This window comes from Schistocerca americana, chromosome 8 (assembly GCF_021461395.2).
Source record: "Schistocerca americana isolate TAMUIC-IGC-003095 chromosome 8, iqSchAmer2.1, whole genome shotgun sequence".
Taxonomy (NCBI): domain Eukaryota; kingdom Metazoa; phylum Arthropoda; class Insecta; order Orthoptera; family Acrididae; genus Schistocerca; species Schistocerca americana.
In genome coordinates this window covers 313,977,044-313,991,332 of record NC_060126.1, presented here as the reverse complement: position 1 = coordinate 313,991,332, position 14,289 = coordinate 313,977,044, and positions in this window count along the sequence as shown.

Genomic DNA, 14,289 nt, shown 5'->3' with positions numbered 1-14,289 from the left:
CCGCACGGTCAACTTAAACTTTAATGACATATTGTGTCATATTACACGACATGACAAATGCTGTGTTTGATGACATGACGTCATGTGTCAAGTCATGTCATCATGTACGAGTTGCTTTACTCGACACGATGAATTATATTACATGACTTGGATACTACCACAAACAACTAAAAAAAGAGCGAACGTGTCAAGATGTTTGGATTTAAATGTGTTAAGAGCTGCCAGATAAGTAGAAAAACTAGTTCCCATGTTTTACATCGCAATCTGTGTCCAGGACATATTCGCCCTTTATCTGCTGCCATGGGAGCGTTTTTCATTCTGGTATAAACATGTATACGAGATTTATTGCAACAGCGTACAATAATGGACATTATTCACGCTACTGCACTTTGTTATGCGCAGAAACTGATTCTAGAATGGGTGCTATTCCTGTATAATTGATTCAGTGAGTTTGAGGATGCACTAAATTCGACAAGAAGTACATAAAAACGTATCGTACCTCACACTATTAATACGTATCAGTTTGATAACTAAATAATAAGCATGTTTAATATGTGTACGGGTCACTAACAGGAATAGGACTGTCAATGATTAGGAATTATTTTCTCCTTATTTCTAGAAAAACGGAAAACAAGAAATAAACTTTCTAAAAAGCTATCGAGCTTTGATGCTGCCTGCAATTTTTGACTGCTCACAAAACTTCCCACCTTGTCTATATTAACTGATTTATTGCATTATTAGCATGCTTTCTATTATTCAGTGTTGACACTCACAGCACGAGGATGATCCCAAAAGTAAGGTCTCCTATTTTTTTATAAGTACATAGACCTATTTATTTCTACAATGGTTGACATCAGTTTACAGCCTTAACATTAGCTATTTTTCGACATAATCACCATTCCTGTCGATGCATTTTTGTAGACGCTATGGCAGAGTTTGTATGCCCATGTCATACCAGCTCGCCGCCATGCTGTTCAGAAAGCTATGAACCCCTTCTTTCACCTCGTCGTCGGAGCTGAATCGCTTTCCGGCCAAATGTTCTTTTAACCTAGGGAACAGGTGATAGTCACTGGGTGCCAAAGGATGGGTGGGTGATTATGTTCCAATGAAACTGTTGCACGAGAGCAATGGTTGGCCGAGAGATGTGTGGGCGAGCGTTGTCATGTTGAATGTGTACGCCCTTGCTAAACATTCCTCTTCTTCGGTTCTGAATTGCCTGTTTGAGGTTTTCCAGAGTCTCACAATACCTGTCAGCGTTAATTGTGATCCCAGTGGGCATAAAGTGGACCAACAACACCCCTTTCCAATCCCAACAAACGGTTGTCATTACTTTACCAGCAGACTGTATTTGTTTGAATTTCCGAGGCTTTGGCGTAGGAGGATGCCGCCACTGGCGTGATTGTTGCTTGGTCTCAGGTGTAAAGTGGTATGCCCAGGTTTTGGCACCGGTGACATTTGAGTCCAGAAAGTTGTCCTGTTCGGCTGCAAGGCGGTGAAGAAATGCACGGGAAGCATCAACTCGTTGCCACATGTGGTCCTCAGTCAGCATGCGTGGCACCCACCTTGCGCACACCTTCTGGTAGATCAATGTTTCCGTTAAAATTCTGTGAGCGGTGCTTCGGAAAACCTCAGGAACCAACGTGCAGAGGTCATCCAGGGTGATCCGCCGATCTTCAGGCATGCTTTGCGCAACCTTCAACATTGTCTCCTCAGAAATTGACGTTTCCCGCTCATTTGTTCGTCGTGAATTTCGGTCCGACCAGCTGCAAACTCTCTACACCACATACAAACATTTTTGACATCCATGCACGACTCACCGTACACTTCCGTCAATTGGCGATGGATTTCAATCGGAGCAGTGCCCTTTGCGTTCAAAAACCGAATAACTGCGCGCAATTCGCACTTGGCGGTAACATCCAACGGGAGCTCCATTCTCAACGGCTGCCAAACGAAGACTGAGCGCCTCAGCGCGGCGTGCACATGTTTACACACAGCACGTGAAGCACTCTTCATAACAATGTGACCAACTGCCACACAAACAGAGTTCTGTACTTATAAGAAAATAGGAGCCCTTACTTTTGGGATTACCCTCGTAAAAGTTCGACAACATGTTGAATGAAAACGTTCAAAAGACAATAATTGCCTTGGACGTTAAAAAAGCGAGAAATACTTCTCGATAAAACATGTGATTAGCTCTGACGGCAGTGTACGCTCTGCAACGTGCTCCCATCTGGCCCAAGGTTGGTAAGAATTTCTTGCGGTAGAACCCTCCATTCCTCCACCAGTGCGTTTGAAAGCTGGTGGACGGTCGTTGGTACATGTGGACGTGCTGCAGTACGCCTCGCCAACGCATCCCACATGTGCTCGTTGTAGAGGTGCGCTCTGCAAAAACTACGGCTCCGTAGTTTTGCTACGCTACGTAAGTGACGTAGTATGGTAGGATTACCGGGAGTGCTGGTAGGGAAAGAAAAGCAAATGAATGTTTGACACGACCTTGTTCATTTGTTTTGCACATACTAATTACAACAGCACATCGTTCTGTGCTGAGTGTATTTTATATTCTTGAAGAATACAAATTGCATTTTACAGGTAATAAAAATTAGATGATGGAGTAACCTTTGGCCTTTTACGTATACAAAACAGTTACTTTCGATGCAAATACAGTGTACATGCACAAATATAAAAATATCTGTATATTTATTGTTGTTATTTTGTATGCAACAGAAAGTTCTTCATCATGATCAAAGGCAAGAGTTTCCTGTTATTAATGGTATGTGCGAAGACTGTTCATTAATAACAGAGTATAAGTGCCTATGCTGTTTATAAATAAAACAGCATAAGTTCGACAGAGTATTGAAATGATGTTTAATATGTTTTGTTTGTTTTTGTTCTGTGGTGATTCTTTGATTTTTTTTTATTTTGAAGAAATAGCGTTTTCTAGCGATCTATGAAAAATATGAATTGTTTTTTTTATCTTTAGTACTACATCCGTCTGTCACACGTTACAAATCAACAATTTGCGAATAAAAACAGAATTGAACATTAATAATTTCAGTTTTGGTATAAATACTATTTATTTTCAAGTAACAGACCGGAAAATAACTATGTGGAGCACAAATTCTCTATAGGTTATGCTGCCCTTTATATACCCTCACTCATTCTCCACAAGGTTCACTGATCCCGGCGTCTAGGGGACTCTAGTAATCTGATTGTATACGCAAACAGTATGATCGACATGAGGTAGTGCCTGACTGGTATGCAACACACCTAACGTGCAAGTAATGCGGTTACGACCTTAACTGACCAAGACGTGGAGTAAAACTGCCGTAGTCTACGCTTACTTATGTTGGTCTACAGTAGCCTTATAACTCTAGCTCGAAAGGACGGAAGTCGGAGGAACGGTCAGATCAGTCCATTTTCTGAATATCCTCTCGTTCCAAGACCTCTTCCACCTGCACTTTTCGATATGGCCTTGCATTGTCATCTATAAATACGAGGTCAGGGCCGACTGCACGTATGAAAAGACCCACATGTCGGCGAAATACAGTTTCACAATTACGTTGAGCAGTGAGTGTTCTGTGTTCAAACATTTGAAGGACAGTACGCCCTGACTTCATTCTTATGGAGGACAAGTCGCAACAGCACTGCACGGTGCAGGAGGAAGAGCTCTTGGAACGAGAGGATATTCGCTAAATGGACTGGATTCAGTGATGGATTAAATAGGGGGGGGGGGAGGGGGGGAGGCGGAGCGGGTGGACGGCGCGGACAGCTTCAGGCCTCTGTTCCTGAGGGCCTCCAAATTGCGGACCTAGAGATTTGGAGGGCCCCCAAGATTAGCCATTTGTAATCAGATCCCAAAAACCGCCACAATATTGTATGTTCAGTAAATGAGAGGCAGTTTCAAGTTCGAAGCCCCATGCGTATGCAAAGTATAGAGGTTAATACCTACATATCGATTGTACTGAAGAGCCAAAGAAACTGGCGCACCTGCCTAGTATCGTTTAGGGCCCCCGCGAGGACGCAGACGTGGAAAGGACTCGACTAATGGCTGAAGTAGTGCTAGACGGAACTCGTACCAGGGTTGTCCACAAATCCGTAAAAGTACAAGAGGGTGGATATCTGTTCTGAACTGCACATTGCAAGGCATCCTAGATATGCTCAATAATGTTCATATCTCGGGAGTCTGATGGATGGCCAGCGGAATGCTGAAATTGGGAAGGGTGTTCTTGAAGGCACTCTATAGCAATTCTGGACGTGTGGGGTGTCGCATTGTCCTGCTGGACTTGCGAAAGTCCGTCGAAATGCACAATGGACATGAACGGACGCAGGTGATCAGGCAGGATGCTCATGTACGTGTCACCTGTCAAAGTCTATATCTAGACGTATCAGGGGTACCATATTACTCCAACTGCAGACGCCCCACACCATTACAGGGCCTCCACCAGCCTGAACAGTCTCCTGCTGACATGCAGGGTCCATGGTTGTCTCCATACTCGAACAAGTCTATCCGCTCCATACAATTTGAAACGAGACTCGTCCGATCATGTTACCTATACGAGCATCCCTATACACTCCCAGGCGAGGCGTAAAGCTTTGTGTTGTGGCGCCATCAAGTATACAAGAGTGGGCCTTTGGCTCCGAAAGCCCATATGGATGATGTTTCGTTGAATGTTTCACATGCTGACACTTGTTAATCGCCCAGCACTGAAATCTGCTGCATTTTGCGGAAGGGTTGCACTGCCGTCACTCTGGACGATTCTCTTCAGTCGTCGTTGCTCCCGTACTTGCAGGATCTTTTTCCGGCAACAGCGATGTCGGAGATTTGATGTTTTATCGGATTCCTGATATTCACGATACACTCGTGAAATGGTCGTACGGGATAATACCCGCTTCATCACTACCTCGGAGATGCCGTGTCCCATCGCTAGTGCGCCGACTATGACACCACGTTCAAACTCACTTAAATCTTGGTAAGCTGCCATTGTAGCTGCAGTAACCGATCTAACAACTGCGCCAGACAGTTGGCTTTGCCGACTGCAGCGCCGTATTCTGCCTGTTTACATATCTCTGTATTTGAATATGCATCCCTATACGAGCTTACCTTGGCCCTTCTGTTTGTAAGGCTGCGGTAATTGTTAATGATGGGACAAAGAAATGTAGAAACATTTTACGTCGCCTTTTGAATAGTGTAAAATGTTTAGCCCATCAAAACCTTGCCTTCCGCGGTAGTCGTGAAAACTTTCGCGCAGAACAGAGAAAATTTCTTCGAACTGTTGAAACTGAAGACGAAATATGATTCAGTACTAACAGGGCATACTTTGAAGCTGGAAGACTCCTCTGTTGGGTAAAAGAGAGTAGCTTATTATTTGTCAAATGGGATACACAATGAATTTATTTATTTTAGGTCAACATGTGAAGAAAAAACTTAATGCAGTTAAAAAAATGGGCAAATATTACGAAATAACTTTTGACAGCACACGTGATGAAAGCAGAAATGACCAAATGAGTAAAATAATCAGATACGTTCATACATAAGACAACATTGTGGAAGTGCGAGACTATTTCTTAGGTTTTTGCATGTCAGGCAAGGCAGAGGAGATATGTCAAAACATGTTCAACAACAGCTGAAAAAAGATAAGCTAAATACGGCGCTGTGCAGGGCTCAATGCTATGATGATACCGCGTCTGTGTCAGGTGTACTTACAGAAATACGCAGAAAAATTGGAGAAGTCTATTTAAAAGCTCTTTTCAGACCTTGTGCTAAGCATTCCTTACATTTGTGGAGCTCACACATGTTCGTGTGCTTCCTCTGCCTGTTTTGTTTTGGAAGTGTAGAGAAATTATACTCATTCTTGTCGTCTTCTACGTGTAGATGGGAATAAACCGTAAAAAAATCAATACCGGAATGTTCATGAAAATTCAGTTAATGTTGTACAGCGATAACACTTGTACACGTCAGATCTGTGTCGATCTCGCCTGGCATTTGTATGGGTGACCCTCTGGTCTGTCGGGTGCCGTTGGCAAGCGGGATGCACTCAGCCCTTGTGAGGCCAATTTAGTAGACATTTTATTGAAAAGTAGCGGTTCACAACTGTTGGGAGAGCGGTATGCTGACCACATGTCCTTCCATATCCGCATATAGTAACGCCTGTGGTTGAGGATGACACAGCATGCGGCTTTAAAGTTGTAAAAGAAAACATGGAAACAACTGAGAGCTCTTTGGAACATGTGCAAGATCCATCCAAGGCAATCGTTGCTTCTAAATCTGCAGCAAGGTTGCTCCTTCCAGCTACACGTGATTTTACCATTTTGCCCTACATAAAATTTTGGTTCACGGTACTGGAGGAAGTAAATTTATTGGGACAATGTCTCCAGTTTCGTAAAATGACTTTGGATAAAGGACTCGCCAAATTAAAAACCCTTCATGAGTTTTCAGTGACAGAATGAACAAAAATTACAGAAAATTCTGTTGCTTTAGGCACTAAAAATGCAGTTATATGGAAGCCAACATTCACTGACGAGGAAGAAAAATGATCGTTAAGACAATATAGTATGAACTAGCTCGTGATGCTGAATTATGTATTCAAGACGTTGTTCATTGATGAATGTTTGAATACATAGACCGATTTACACAAGAAATGCCACAGCCATATACGTCCGTGAAGGAAATCAACTACATTTTCCGTATTGTTGTAACAAAATTTATACCTGTAGCTTTCGGCGACTCTCTGTGTATGGGACAGGGAAATCTGGTAGAAATTTACGATGAGTTTGATGAGGAGCAGGTGCTCAAAGCAGTAAAATGGTGTTGCAGGTGTCTTCGTGGAAACGATACGAGTGTGGGCATTTCTGCTAGATGGACATCCAAGAAATCCTGCAGTTTATAATAAAATGGGATTTAAGTGAATCATTATCATGTACACCACTTCTCATCTAATACTTCTTGACGATTTGTGTCTTAATCGCATAATGAAAGTAATGAAAAATAATCTTCGCTCTACGATAAATCAAGGACGACTACTCAATCTTTTTTGAGAATTTCAATAAAATAAAGACACAAAACATGTACTTTAGTAATACCAACAATAAGTAAAATCTCGTCCTAAGGTTACGAAACTAACCAATATTATAATTATTGTACAAGCTTTGTTTCCAGACATACAATATATATGTTTTTTTTTTTTTTTTCACTTTCTCTGATGGTTGTTATGCTAAATGCAGATCCGTATTCTAAATTTCTCATATAAGTATAAGTACTTATATTACAATGAATAGAGAGTACAAACATTATAAATAAGTGATGGTTTTTATCAGCCGTTTCATCAATGTTACTCAATCTTTACAAAATGTATACCAGAAATATCTCAGTTTCGAAGCAGACCGGAGTCGTCATTTAGTTTCACCGCCCTGGCGCCGGGAGTTGTCGCCGAGCGGTTCTAGGCGCTTCAGTCTGGAACCGCGCGACCGCTACGGTCGCAGGTTAAAATCCTGCCTCGGGAATGGATGTGTGTGATGTCCTTAGGTTAGTTAGGTTGAAGTAGTTCTATGTTCTAGGGGACTGATGATCTCAGATCTTAAGTCCCATAGTGCTCAGAGCCATTTAATTTGAACCACCCTGGCGCCTCCAACGAGCTTAGTTTGCCACTCATCGGCCTTCCCGTTTGTCCGATTTAATTCCCATCTATCACGGGTGGGATGCGTTGGGGAGACGTACTGAAGCGCGTCCACACGCACCAACGACCATCCAGCAGTCGTCAATCGCTCTGGTGGGGAAATGGAACGCCCTACCGCAAGAACTCCTCACAAGCCTTCTGGCCAGTATGAGAGGACGTTGCAGAAAATGCTCTAGCGTCAGTAGTAATCACACACCATGCCTTGCCTTTTGGAATGTATAAGGGACCATCAAAAATCGCCGTGACGTCACTGTAATTGTCCCCTCTGTATAAAAGTGTCATTCCTGTTCGTCTCATTGCGTATTTCATCAAGTTACCCTCTGTGCTACACTGAAGGCGCGGTTTACACTGACGCGATACAATATGCGATGCTATATGCGATACTACACGGAGTACGATGCAGAAGCGGCCTGCATCGGTGGAATTCGTAGAAATGTAATGGAAAATATTTAACTAGACAGTGATACGACATCGATAGTATCTCTAGGGAACCGCCCAGCACAACACGGTGTGGTGGTTGCTTCACACTACTCATACCGTACGATGTACTGATGAGCCAAAACATTTATGACCACTTGCTTAATAGTTTGTTCGTCCGTCTCTGGAACGAAATTCCGCGTATCAGAGATCAGTCTGTTGGTAGGTTTGTGGAGGTATGTGGCATCAGATGTCTACGCACAGGTATGTGATTCGTGTAAATAACGGACCGCTGATTTTTGTAAGTTGTGATGCATATCGATACTGACCCAGATAGTTTCCATAGGGTTTATATCAGGCGAATGTGGTCGCCGAGGCGACGTGAGTTCATTATAATGCTCCTCAAAGCACTGTAGCACGATTATGGTTCCAAGATAATGACAATCATAGTGCTGAAATATAAGACCGCCATCGGGGAGGACATCAAGCATGAAGGGTTGCAGGTCGGTCGCAGCTGTCAGCCGTTCTTCGATTGCTATTGCAGGTCCCATGAAAGCGCAGTAGAATGCCTCCCACAGTATAATACTGCTCCCACCAGCACTCGTCCGCGGCGAGTTGCACGTTCGAGCCTTCGATGACGGCGTTTGCGGAGATGACCATCGACCTAGTGTAGCAAGCATGTGATTCGCCCGGAGATCCGACACGTTTCCATCGATCGGCGGTCGTGTCCCTATGGTTCCGTAAGTACTGAATCACAATCGTCGATGGCAGAGCTCCATGTACAACAGTGCACGATGAACGGTATGCTCTGAAACAATTGTGCTTGCCCCAGTGTTGAGTTCTTCCGGCAGAGATCTCGGCAGAGATCCCAAAGATGACCATCTGTCCTACTTTTCAGAGTAGAGTTCCATGAAGAGTCGTGGACGTCCAACAATTTAGTTCGTTGTAGTAGTTTCACTGTCCTTCTGCCTCTTTCCATAGATGCTCATGACAATAGCACCTGAACAGTCCACCAGATTCGCCGTTTTCGTGTTACACGTTCACAGGCTCTGTGAAATAACAAACTGACCATTGCCAAAGACGATTATGCCAATGGACTGCACCATTTGCAGCCCTTATCTTCGGTAGGGCGATCCCCCGTCCATGTCTGCTGCACTTACGTTACGGTGGGCAGTGGTAATAATGTTTCGGCTCATCAGTGTCTATATATTGCACATCTTATAGCCACACATCGCAGCTTGACCACGAACTGGTTTTCTTTTCGTTATTGCCCACAGTGACTGTAATATTCCAAAGTAAAGTACAGCACTGCATATCGAGTCTCACATTTTGGCGTTGGGCCGTGATGAGCTACGAAACGCCATACTCGACTCTAAGAGCCATGCGGAGCTGTATCGCGTTGCTGCTGATACAGGTCGAAGCATTCGCTCACACGTGGCCTTCAAGATGGCAAGACGTCTTGATCTGTGCAGTTTTTTCTGTGCTGCGTATCGTCAACAAGTCGTGCACACAAGAGGACTGTACAAAGATGTCTTTCGTCCAGCTCGATGACAAATGCCCTTGTCTGTGGGATTGCACTACGAAATCGTATTCGAGTGCAGATGTCGGATTGGAGGTAGATAGCAACGGAAATTTCTGTGGAAATTTAGAAAAAAAAAACAAAAAAAAAACAGAACGTGTTGACCGACTAGAGTCAGGACGTTGATATTCACAGGACATCTACATTAGTACGTTCTGCAGAATTGATTAGCATTTCAGTCACCTCGGTTCAGCATGTGTCCTGTTGCCCAATAGGCACACGGTCCGCCATGGGCCCTGAAACTTTTTCCATGCATGAGGGTATCAACGCATATCTGTCGCGTAAGGTGTTCTGTGGTACAGCCATCTATGCTGCACACAGCTGGTTCCAAAGTTAATTCATCTGTGATGGGTGGCACTGGGTCAGAGCTCTGCACCTGTCATTTCACAATATCCCACATATTTTCTTCTGATGATCAGGCTGGCCAGGTCAAAAGCCTGACATTCTGTGACACCAAGATGGCACATGTTCGTGCAGCAACATGTGTCCGTGCATGTCTTGCTGAAAAATAGCGTCTGGGGTGTTGTGCAGAAAGGGTATGGCTATTGGTTGCAGGATGTCATTCACATAGGTCGCACTGGTAACAGTGCCCTAGACACGCACGAGATGGCAGCGCCCGCCATCCCGTAGAGCGGAGACGGACGAGCGCTGCGCCTGCGCTGTTGTGCTTAGCGGGTACACTTGTCGTTGTACCCAATAGCACCCCACAAAATGAGGCCTTGAGTTGGACCTTTATGTCTTATCCAAATGCAGTCGCTGTGATGTTGCTCGCACAATCTGTAGAGAACCAAAATGCGGGCATCATTTTCAAACAAACAGAAACTGCATTCGTCCGAAAACACTATCTGATGCCATTCCTGTCCCAGTGATGTCTTTCCACACGCCAAACGCCGACTAGCATGTTTCTGCAAATTCGTCAAAGGTAGGCAGAGAAGCGGACGACGCGCCTATAACCCATTCTGTAATAAACGGCGATGGACTGTCACACCTGATAGTGTGCGATGTATTCTACTGTTACACTGTTGCACCAGGACACAGTTCTGTCCTGCAGTGCCATTCGGATGAGGTGGCGATCTTCTCCGGGAGTTTGTCCGGGTGCTGCAACCTGACCTACGTTCAACAGCCGTCCAAGAACCATGCTGCACACACCTTCTCCAACGCCGAAACACTTCATCCCACACACGAGCAACATTTTCTCGGATGGATGCGTCACATTCTCTCACGCCAATAATGTGGTGTCTTTCAAACTAACTGATTTGACAATACGGTTCTCACGTATACGTTTGCGAGGCGTCCTGCACTTCTCATCATGTCACACTGATCTGTTACCTTCGGTTTACAGCGATAATGACACCCCAGGCACATTTTACCGGTAGGTTGCGTTGCGCCGCGATATCGACGTAGACCTTGAACCTGCTATCTGACATGGTTCAAATCCTAATCATTTCTGCAGAACATACTAATGATTTTAGAATATTAATCATAGTCTAAAAATTACTTGATTCAAAACTGAAATGGGGAAGAAACTATTTATGTTTCTGGAATATTAATTGAGCAATCCCCAGTACATTTAAACATACAGCTAAGAATAAAAGTTATCTCCAGCTGCTTCAACAAAGATGAGGCTATAGTTCAAGTTTGATCACTGGATTTCATAAACAAACAAACAAACACCGTCGAAACAAGCCTTGAAGGCCCATCGGTACCGACCGTCCGCCGTGTCATCCTCAGCCCTTAGGCATCACTGGAGGCGGATGCAGAGGGGCATGTGGTCAGCATTCCACTCCCATGGCTGTTGTCAGTTTCTGTGACTGGAGGCGCTACTTCTCAATTGAGTAACTCCTCAATCGAACTCACAAGTGCTGAGCACATCTCATTTGCCGATTGCACTTAGGAGCCCCGGACAGTGACCTATTAAAGTGCTAGCCAGGCCCGACGGTGCTTAACTCTCGTGATCTTATGGGGACATGTGTTACCACTGTGGCAAGGCCCTTGTTGGGTGGCATAAGGAGAAAACTGTGATAAAGTTTTACAGTGTAACAAAAGAGAATACGAGTCAATGGAAATTGTCTGGATTTACTGTGTAGAATTTGTGTGCATATTGAGAGAGCTCACAAGAAATTTCAGCAATAGAACCATTATGTAGGTTCTGGTTCACCTGGCTCAGACCTGCCTCAAGCCAGGACCGACCCTAGTTACCTAGAACCCATATAATGTTTCTACCATAATCCACTATTTTAGGTCTAACTCAAATAATTGCATTTAAAAAACGCTTATTTTATAATAAATTACTTAGAAAATTAATATTTTCTCATATCACATTCGCCTGTTATAAAATATTCTTTCATACAAAAGGGGAAAGTAAAAAAATAAATTAAATATCTTTTTAGATAAGGTGCACATCGGAAAAAAAGTAATTGATTCTCACAAAGAATAATTCATATTAATAATTACACTCCAGTAGAGTGCATTTTATTATTTAACTGGGTAGTTAGAAGTAATTTAGATGAAAATTCGTTCTCGAAAAGTCTAAAATCCTTCAGCGCCATATGAAGGGAATCCGGAGAGCTTTTTCCTGTTGTTTTACTCTCTTTATTTCATTTCCACCCTCTGAGTTTTTTCGTAGTCCATCTCGATGTCCAGGTAGCTGTCCTTCTTTGCATCTGGTGCCTTCATCTTTAACTGAGGGGCAGAGCACGAACAGCAGGGACTTCATGATCGATGATACCCACTGCTTGGGCGGCCAGCTCACTCGAAGCCTGCGCAGTCTGTACATATAGATGGAATCTGAATGACAAAGTACGTTCTAAAAATGGAATTTTCGTCAGGTTATCTTTGGGTGCAAATAAACTATTTTCTTCGTATTTTCGTATTTTATTTGATGAAATGCAGATAATATGTACTGTTCCTTTACAACACTCAAAACAAGATTTAAAAAGAATATTATATGTTAAAAACGAAGTACAGGGCTATTACAAATGATTGAAGCGATTTCATAAATTCACTGTAGCTCCATTCATTGACATACGGTCACGACACACTACAAATACGTAGAAAAACTCATAAAGTTTTGTTCAGCTGAAGCCGCACTTCAGGTTTCTGCCGCCAGAGCGCTCGAGAGCGCAGTGAGACAAATGACGACAGGAGCCGAGAAAGCGTACGTCGTGCTTGAAATGCACTCACATCAGTCAGCCATAACAGTGCAACGACACTTCAGGACGAAGTTCAACAAAGATCCACCAACTGCTAACTCCATTCGGCGATGGTGTGCGCAGTTTAAAGCTTCTGGATGCCTCTGTAAGGGGAAATCAACGGGTCGGCCTGCAGTGAGCGAAGAAACGGTTGAACGCGTGCGGGCAAGTTTCACGCGTAGCCCGCGGAAGTCGACGAATAAAGCAAGCAGGGAGCTAAACGTACCGAAGCCGACGGTTTGGAAAATCTTACGGAAAAGGCTAAAGCAGAAGCCTTACCGTTTACAATTGCTACAAGCCCTGACACCCGATGACAAAGTCAAACGCTTTGAATTTTCGGCGCGGTTGCAACAGCTCATGGAAGAGGATGTGTTCAGTGTGAAACTTGTTTTCAGTGATGAAGCAACATTTTTTCTTAATGGTGAAGTGAACAGATACAATGTGCGAATCTGGGCGGAAGAGAATCCTCACGCATTCGTGCAGCAAATTCGCAATTCACCAAAAGTTAACGTGTTTTGTGCAATATCACGGTTTAAAGTTTACGGCCCCTTTTTCTTCTGCGAAAAAAACGTTACGGGACAAGTGTATCTGGACATGCTGGAAAATTGGCTCATGCCACAACTGGAGACCGACAGCGCCGACTTCATCTTTCAACAGGATGGTGCTCCACCGCACTTCCATCATGATGTTCGGCATTTCTTAAATAGGAGATTGGAAAACCGATGGATCGGTCGTGGTGGAGATCATGATCAGCAATTCATGTCATGGCCTCCACTCTCTCCCGACTGAACCCCATGCGATTTCTTTCTGTGGGGTTATGTGAAAGATTCAGTGTTTAAACCTCCTCTACCAAGAAACGTGCCAGAACTGCGAGCTCGCATCAACGATGCTTTCGAACTCATTGATGGGGACATGCTGCGCCGAGTGTGGGAGGAACTTGATTATCGGCTTGATGTCTGCCGAATCACTAAAGGGGCACATATCAAACATTTGTGAATGCCTAAAAAAACTTTTTGAGTTTTTGTATGTGTGTGCAAAGCATTGTGAAAATATCTCAAATAATAGAGTTATTGTAGAGCTGTGAAATCGCTTCAATCATTTGTAATAACCCTGTATATTCCCAAACAGTTGTAAATGGCAATTGCTTCAGCGCCATCTCTGAATGAAGTTATGAACTGCCTAGTAAATGTCGCAGATAGAATGTACAAGAGAGGCACATTTGGAGCCAGTGTACAGCTCTACCCCATTTCCTCTTACACTGGCATTGTCGACTCTGTTGCGCTAGATCAGAATTATTTTATCTAGAGGCCACATCCTGCTGGATAAATACAAGCTGTAAATCTCCAGAGGTGTAAGTTGTCTGAGAAGGATTACAGAGGCAAGACCTATGTTTTTTGGCATGGATGCATGGGGAAACAAACATCGAACT